We start from the raw sequence: 8,983 nt of genomic DNA, 5'->3' as shown, positions 1-8,983 counted from the left end.
CTGCAGCCTATGCACAAGGTAACACTGAGCAACTCATTTGAATCAAATGTTTTTAATACATAGAGTACATGAAAGATGGATTCTTTATGTTTGGGTATTCTTCAAATTGGCCTAATTGTATTTTGGTTTTTCTTTTAAGTTTAATCAATTTTAGCTAAACCATGTACCTTGAAAGTATTGCACCCTACAGCCATATGTGGTATATTCCTGTTAATACCATCCTTCCTCATTTCCTGTCATTGTAAATTGGTCACTTTGCAGTGTGCAAGAGAGACTGTACTAAATGAATTCTCCAGTGCTCCTTTCTTTCCATGTAATTGCAGATGTTGAGTTACTAGATAAAAGTATCCTGCTTCCTGACATCTAAGTACTTGGGCATAAGAAAGAACATTATTAACTATCTTCACTGACATGAAGGCCCTCAGTGTCAAGGACAGCTGGCAGTCAAGGTTTTCCACGTGACTTGTACTAGGAAGCCAAAGAGGAATACCTAAGTTCAGGAGTGGCTTATTTAAATTCAGTACAAAAGCATTTTTCTCTGGCCATGACCACTTTCATTAAATGAATCCTAATCTTTCAACAATGATGTGAATGCCATTATGCAAATAAGCAACTGCTTTTCAGCCTTGCAGAACGATGTCACTCACCTACACAAAGGTTTCTGAGGCTCTTTCATACTGGCAGTTGCTGAACTTCACAAATACCAATTTGTAAGTATTGCATTCCACGATAATGATTTTTTCTGTGAGACTGACCACTTCTAAAGCTGTATCTTGAAGCTGAGAGCTAATGAAATGTTTAATAAGCTGGAATAATTCACCTCTGTGCATCAGAATGTTGTAAAAAGGCTCTCATCTGATGACACTCGCAGCTGGCACGGTACGCTCTGTATTTATCACAGTGCTCCAGATAATATTAGTATTTAATGACTGTGCACTGATAAGCTGAAACTGGATGAATAGACTGTCTTTCATCTCATTCTGCTTAAGGTGACATGAACTTTCATTTATGTCACAGCCACTTGCAGCTGTTCAGATGCACTCTAAAGATGCTGAAAGGAATACTCTATCAATCCACAACCAAATGAATGACCATAAGAATGAGTCTGTTGTCTTACTGACGTTGGATGGCTTTAACAAAAGCATTTGTATTCCAGGAAGGAGGCAAGAATGTAATTAATCATTGACACAACTGAGTAGGCACATTGTGTAAGTGATTCATTAGGAAGCAATTTCAAGAATATTTATTTTGATGATATACATTTTATAATTCATTAGAAACATAATGAAGTGAATGCTCACTTCCTATTTTTATACCTTTGGATTAAATATAACTGCATCCTTGCTATCTGTGGCTCTCTGCAAAGCTTTGTGTCTGAAGCAGAATGTAAGAACAGTGACCATGATGGAGATGGTTAATCATGTGGGGAAGCTGTTCACAGGGTTGAGTTCTCTTTGTATTGATGACCATGATTCATACAGCCATTGGAATATTTAGGTTGGAAAAGACCTTTATGATTATTGAGTTCAACTGTTCAGATCAGAAATATGGAGTTTGTGGTGGAATTCAGCCCCACATCTCAGTATTACTGACAACCCCTTGACAGGTAAGTCTACAACTAAACTAGTGCAAGCACATGCAAGAACAGATATTTGCAATGATTTTTCCATACTCCAGCTGCAGTTCAATGGAACCAGATATGGACAGAATTATCCATGTGCCGTGTCGCTCTTCTGTATTTACATGGAGCTCGGCATGCTGCACGATTTTTCTCTCTTTGAATACCTCAGGACAAAAAGTTTGGTTTGAAGAGGAGGTTTTTTGATAAATATTTGGGTGGCATTTCTTAAACTTCATAAGCTTTTTATGACAAGCCTGCCCACCAGGGCTCACCTTGGTTCAGTTCACTGCTGGGGCTCAGTGACTGATGTTACACAGATTTTCCACCTGCAGTTAATCTGACACAATTCTGTAGATGCACCCTCAGAACACAGAGCTACAGTGGATGAAACAAGAGGTAAATGGCATTTGTGTGTGTGTCAACTGCATTTGGCGTGACTTTAAGCCAGGCCAAACATGGTTTTAACAAGAACACAGGCTCCCCCAGGCAAACAGATCTCTTGCATTAGCACATCTGGTCATCTGGATCTTTCGAAGTAAAGATAATAATTTATTTAAAGGATCTTTATCCATTGTTAATGACAGTGCTTGTGCAAGTGGCTTGACTGGTAAGAACTGAGGCAGAAGGCTTCTGGGAACAGATGAAGGGTGAGCCAGAAGAAGGTGAAAAAGCAAAATGATCAGTCAGAGTGTATAGTTAAAAATAAAAGGTGTAAATCTAACAACTATTGAAAACTTTATGTAACTACTGAAATATTTGACATGAAAGCTTAGGCTGGGAATTAAAGGTTTCCTTCCTTTTTCCAGCAACATTTAGTAGGAGGCTGATGACAGCTCAGAACTTCAGCAAGACAGTATCAGAAACAGAAATAATCTCCACTCCTGAAGTCTTTAAACATTTGTGATAGAAGGTACCTGCTTCATTTGCCTGACTATAATATAACTTTTTCACTTTCACAGTTGATATCTTCCACAGTTACATAATGCTTTGAACAGCTTTTAGGTTTACACTGTGTATTTTTAACTTCACATTCTCACTCCTGAGCAGACACCTTACTCGGGGGTGAACCAAACTGCAGCTCTGCAGTGATGCCAACAAACATCAGCCCAGTGAAGCAGCTCGTCTCACAGAGCCATGATTCAGCCACATCCCCAACAGCCTCATGGTTAAAGCACCCACCCAAGCAGCTGGAGGTCTAGAACAATCCAAATCTAAATTTCCTTTTTGTCATACAAGCACTTACTGTGCCCTATTTGCCAGCTTCTGCACACCCTAACCCTAACCTGGACATCCCAGGGTCTGTGGGATGCACCTGGATGAGCAGGGATGCCATGGGGCAGGGGCTTTGGCACAGTCCAGCTTTAGTGCTATCTTCCTGATTTGATTCTGTAACTTGGCATTAAACTATATTAGCTGCAAAGTGGAGACAATCTTGAAAAAATGCAGGTCTTTCCCACACAGAGTGCTCTGAACACTGGGCTTCCAAAACATGCCTGGGTTTTGCACCCTTTTGTCCCAGAGAATTCTTAGAGCTTTCTCTTGTTCCTGCATTTGACATCAGATGAAATTTTTGCAGGGCTCTAAGTTTGAGGGCAAGAGCAGAAGGCTCTGAGCCAAACCCTGGTTCTGCCGTGGTCCAGCCCAGCCAGGGCTGTGGAAAGTGCCCTGAGCAGAGTGACTCTGGCCACACACAGAAACCAGAGAAGGCCATCTACAAACCTAAACACAAAAAAGTACTCACTAAGTGAATTTAAACACCTCCTCCAGCAGCAGCCACTGACCGGGATCTGTGTATTTTTGTTACAGCCAAATCCTACACTGGGTACTTATGGATAATAGTGTTGGAAATGAGCTCAGGATGGGAAGAGACAGTTTCCAGAAGGAAAAATCTCTGTGGTCAGGCTGCTTCAAGGCATGAGGCCACTTGGACAGTGAGCTATGTCTCCCAGACTCTTCCTTATGGAAAACTGGGTGAAGGAGCAGCTAAGGCTCTCCACCTTAACCCCACACTTAAGCTGAAGGTACTGAGATACTTAATTCCAAGTCTATTATCTGAGAGCCTTTACATGTGGAAAGATAAAAACTTAAATGTGCTATTTAGCATTTTATTTTACTGATGTGTTTAAAAAAAAGGCACCTTTTGCCTACATTTAAACTTTAAGTTAAAACTTTTTAATCTTTACTTGGCAGGGAATGCTGTTAGTTGAATGACAGTTTAAAAAAGGTTTCCAGTTTGAATTTTGCTTAGTTCTGCAGGCTGGGTACGATTGGAATTACAGTATTATGCTGTGTTATGACATAACTTGATGATGACTTGCTTGGAAGTGTTAGCAACATAACTAGTTCACTATAAAAATGCAAACCTGATTCTATTTACTTCATTACTCACAAATAAAGGGAGAAGTTTCATTAGAATTTAACTATACATAAGTCTGCTAAAACCTTTTCAAAGTACACAGAGAGTTTAATTCTCTTTCCAAAATGACTAAGAGCTCCTACAGAAGAGCCCTCTTATGACTACCTGGGAAGAACATTACATCCACAGTGGAAAAGAACATCACTTCTTAAAGAGGTAATCCATCATGCCACCTGCTACCATGTCCCCATGCTTCATAACTTATTTTTATTGACCAAGGACAATGCAGGGAAAGAAAAATGCAGTAGAGATGTATTAAACATTTAAAAAGTCTAATAAAATAGAAAAAAAAATCTTCCCATTAAACAGTTATTGATAACTTCTCCTCTTGGAGGACAGCATGATGCAGGGAACACCATTACTTTCCTCCAGGGATAATGCAGAAGGCAGCCATCTGATGCTGTAAGTCAGACCCTCCTTAAGCACTTGCTGAGGAAATAGATGGGCCTGTTTGCTAGACAGTGAAATCACTGACTGAACTTTCTTTTCCCTCTCTCTGGGGGAAGTTGCCAGCACACCCAAGGGAAGGTCTGGTGCCAGCTCTAAGGGGGCACTTCTGGATGCCTGCTTGGGCAATCCTGCCTTGGCTGCAGCAATGGTACAAGAGGCATCTGGAGACAGGGCAGCAGAGAGGCCAACAAACAGCAAGGCTCTCTGCATGTTTTATAGAGCTGCCAGGCTTCTCGCACAATGAATCATGTCCAGGTACAGGTGTGTCTAAGGGCCAAAATCCCAACAGCAGGTGTGAGAAGAGGGATTTACAAGCCATCAGAAGGTCATGATGCCCAGACTCGTGGCTAAGCAGTGGGACTGGCCCAAAGATGCCTGTGCAAGTGTTCAGGTTCCTGTCCAGCCTCACTGGAACCAGCACTGCCCTTTCTGCTATGTGTTCCCAGCTGGCCCCTGAGGCACCTTGGCCAGCTGCCTTCCCACCCTCTGTGCAGAGCATTTGCCACAGCTGAGCCTCTCTTGATCCAGGGCCACAAAGTCTCCTACGGCTTCTCGAGTCCAATGTTGGATTTCTGAGCCTTACCACAGGCTCCCTTGTAAGGCTGTCTCTAAGTATGGCCTTTATATCTTGCCATACTGCTGCAAAGAATAATATTGTTTATAATTTGGCTTTACACTTACCAGATTATCTGACCTTTTAGAAATAGACTTTTTATATAAGTACAGCCAGCAGTTTAAAAAATATCAGCGTAGTCTGGTGACTCAAGTGGTTGGTTCAAAGCACACTGGGCAGAGCCAGTCTCTCTGTACCACATTGTGGCTTTGCCATCTTATTATTGCCTCTCTTGGGTCCCTCATCCAGGTCTGATTTCCAAGGCTAGATTGAGAAGGTCACTTTTAGTCTCAGTCTTACAGCACTAGATAATATTGACATGGAGTTGACTGAGTTAAAATCAAAAATATGATAGTGGTTCTTGTTCCTTGGTGATCTATATATCTGTGGAGGATTATGATGGCCATTGCTTCCAACTAAGTACAACTCAAAAAGTACCTTACAGATATGCCATGAGTATTTCCTTGCTTCTTTAATGGTGATTAGAGGGAACATAATTTAATTGATGTAACAGTGGTTTATTGGAATAATGTAATCTCAGTAGATACATAGCTCGAATAAAACACTTTAGGATTCTTCTTTTATTGTGTATTTCCTCATCCCTTTGTTATCATTCCAGTGAAGAGTAAATATAATTATCAAATTTATGCCTAATGCCACTGGGTATAAATCTAAATAAGTGCTTTCAACTCCACCCAAGTATAAAGAACAAAAAGGAGAAAAAAACTGAATCAGTATTGCCTCAGTTTTGCCAGTATAGAAGTCTTTCAACTTATACTGCTAAAATTAAACTAGTTGTGAAATAGCATAAACTTATATATATATATACCTATATATATATTTTATCCTATTTCACAACTATATATATAATATATATTATATATATATAATATATATATTATGTATATATATATATATATATATATACTGCTAAAATTAAACTTAATTGTGAAAAAGCATGCCTGGAAGGTAAGTATTGGAGCTACACTGCAAACCCCTTTAAATGTTTCATTAACTACAAGAACTTTAATAATACTCTAATAGATATATAAAAATACTTTTTTCCCTCAAAAATAATAAATATAAAAATACATACTGCAATCAGATAATGAAGATTTGAATATATGTAATTCAGGACAACTTAAAGTGCTCTGGCTCGTTGTTTTCTCAAGTTTTAAAAGAATCAATTATTTCAAAAATGTATGTATCATCTTCCCTGGCAAACATGGAGCTAAAAAATCTTTGAAAATAAAGAACCTCCTCGGGAAAGGAAGTTCTCAGAAGTGTTTTTATCTAGAGCAGGACAGGTTGCTCTGTCCTTTGACTCCTGGAGAAGATGCTCCCAGTGCCCTGCCCTGCATCACCCTGCTGCATGATGAGCGTGCTAGCCTGCCCTGGGACCTCAGAGCTGGCCACACACCCGGGCTTCTCCACCCTTACTACTTAGAATATGTTATTGCTTATTGTTACACCCTTACTACTTAGAATGTGTTATTGGTTATATTGCTCCAGTTCCTGACAAATAGCTCCTGTAGTAACAGGAATTGCTCATTTAATAGGCTGTGGGTTTTTCTGTCTTAACAACTTGTAAATCTGCCTCCTCCTCCTCCCCCGTCAATAAACTCTCTCTCCCCGAGACACAAAGTAGTGACCAGAACAAGTGCGTGGCTAGCTCACTGAAAGGCTCATGCAGTGACACCTCTGTGCTCCTGGGGAGGCATTCGCTGCCTCCGAAACGAAGTAAACGAAAACCGGGCATGAGCGGTGAGCCAGCCGGGTGATGAAGGCGACCCTGCAGGCGTCCTTCTCCCTTCTGAAGAAACACCTTGCTGGGGTGAGTAGGTGAAAGAGAAGAGAACTGTAATTTCCTTTATTCCAAACGCGAGTTGCAGACAGTTTAACCCCAGACAGCCGCGCCAGGAGCGGCAGGTGTTCCCTGCCTGTCCATCCCGGCACCTGGGCTGCGCCCGCAGCGGGTTTTAGGGTGCCCAGGTTCAGGGTTCTGCCGTCCCCGAGGGTTCCCCGCCGCCGGCTGCCCCGGCCTCTCCCGTACCCCCCACAACAGCTTCGGTGCCACCGGCGGCGCGGGAGCCCCGAGGGAGTCCCGGGGAGCGGGGCCGGGCCGGGGAGCGCGGCCGCCGCCGCAGGAGAGGGCGTGCGGGACGGGCGCCAGTTCCCGCCGCCGCGGCTGCCCCGGCCCGGCCCCGCTCCCCGAGGATCCCCCGGAGCTCCCCCGGGGCTCTCCTGAGGCTCCCCCGGAGCGCTCCCTCGGCTCTCCCGGGGCGCTCCCGGAGCTGCCCCGCGCCCTCAGCCCCGGGCCCGGCGGAGGCGCCTGCGCGCTGCGGCCGCTCGGTGCCGGCCCCGCTGGCGCCGCCCGCAGCTCCCGCGGCTCCTCTGCCTATTTTAGTCACAGCCGCGGCTCCGTGCCCGCCGCGGGACGCGGGGCCGCCGGCGGCGACCGGCAGCAGCCCCAGCCCGTCCCGTCCGGGCTGCCCGGAAACTTTCCCGGAGCGCGGGGCAGGTAAGCGGTGAGGGCAGGGCGGGGGCCGAGCCGAACCGAGCCGGGGCGGGCAGAAGCCTCGGCGCTGCCTCCGCCCGCCCCCCGCCGGCGCTGTCCAGCCCGGCAGCGCTCGGAGCGCCGCCCGCGCTGCCCGGGGCCAGCGGGGCCGAGCGGGGCGGGGGGCGCCTCAGGCACCGCCGCGCTCCGGGACGGCCGCGCCGGGGCAGGGGCGGCGGCGGAGCGGCGGTGCCGGGAGGGCTGCCCGCCCGCCCCGGGATTCGAGCAGGGTTACCAGGGGTCACTGTCCCGGGAGGGAAGCCCTCCCTCCCTGCGTGCCCGGCGCGGGTAACCGGAGCTCCCGAGCCAGCCCTGGCTGAAGTTGGAGAGCTCTGTCCCCTCTGGAGAGGAGCGGGCTCGCTGCCCAGCGCTGCTCCTCGCCGGGGCTCGCTCTGCAGTGGGACCCTCCGCTGTGTGTCCCATGTCAGGGTTTGTCCCGTAGGACAGCGGGGTTTCTGATTCTGCCCGGGTGCTCCCGCTCATTGACAGAAGAGCTGGCTCGGGAGTATCTCTACTTGTCACAAAACCACCTCGGGAGCCGGGGAATTTTTACTGCGGCTGGGGGTTTGCCTCGTAGCCTGGCATTATTTGAGTCTTCTCCCTCTCCATCAACTAATGGTAAGAGCAGATGAACCCTGAAATCGCATTTGCAGTTGCTCCTTTCCGAAGATAGAACGAGCGACACAAAGCACTTCCCCAAACTACAGTTTCTTTTTGCCACACATATTCTTCCAAACTCTAATATTTTATCACATATTCTTCATCTGTTCTATAAATCTTTGTGTACCTTTAGACTGTCAATCACTTTATGGGCAAATATTTTATGTAGCAGATCTATTGTAATACTGAATCACGGACTACCTGATAGTGTTACAGAGATGTCATTGATGAAACCTGGGTTCCAGAGCTAGGGCTTCTTGCTAACTTTGTTGTTTGATGGGAATATGATTGTACACATACAAGTTTAAATGTCTTCATTGACCACAGCAAAACAAGTGATTGTTTCCACTTCTGCAGAACTGGTCCTGTTCAGGCTTTCCACAAAATTCTGTGTGGTGCCAAATAAAAAGTGGCTTAAAATGTCAAGGTTTAAAGAAATGTCTTGCCTGCAAAATAGTAAGTGCAGTGCAAGTCCTCTAGTGAAACAAGAAAATGGTAACTGTGGCCAGTTGTGGTTCTTGACAAAAACTTTGCCTTCACAGACATCTTAAAGCTCTTATGACACAAGTTGGAAACAGATAGTTTATTAAGGATTCAAGAAAAGTATTAACTGAAGGTACATTTGATCTTTTTATTAAGGGTGTGGGTTCTTCAGAGAGGAGATTT

This window comes from Ammospiza nelsoni, chromosome 3, assembly GCF_027579445.1.
Source record: "Ammospiza nelsoni isolate bAmmNel1 chromosome 3, bAmmNel1.pri, whole genome shotgun sequence".
Lineage (NCBI taxonomy): Eukaryota > Metazoa > Chordata > Aves > Passeriformes > Passerellidae > Ammospiza > Ammospiza nelsoni.
Note: the sequence above shows the minus strand (reverse complement) of the source record.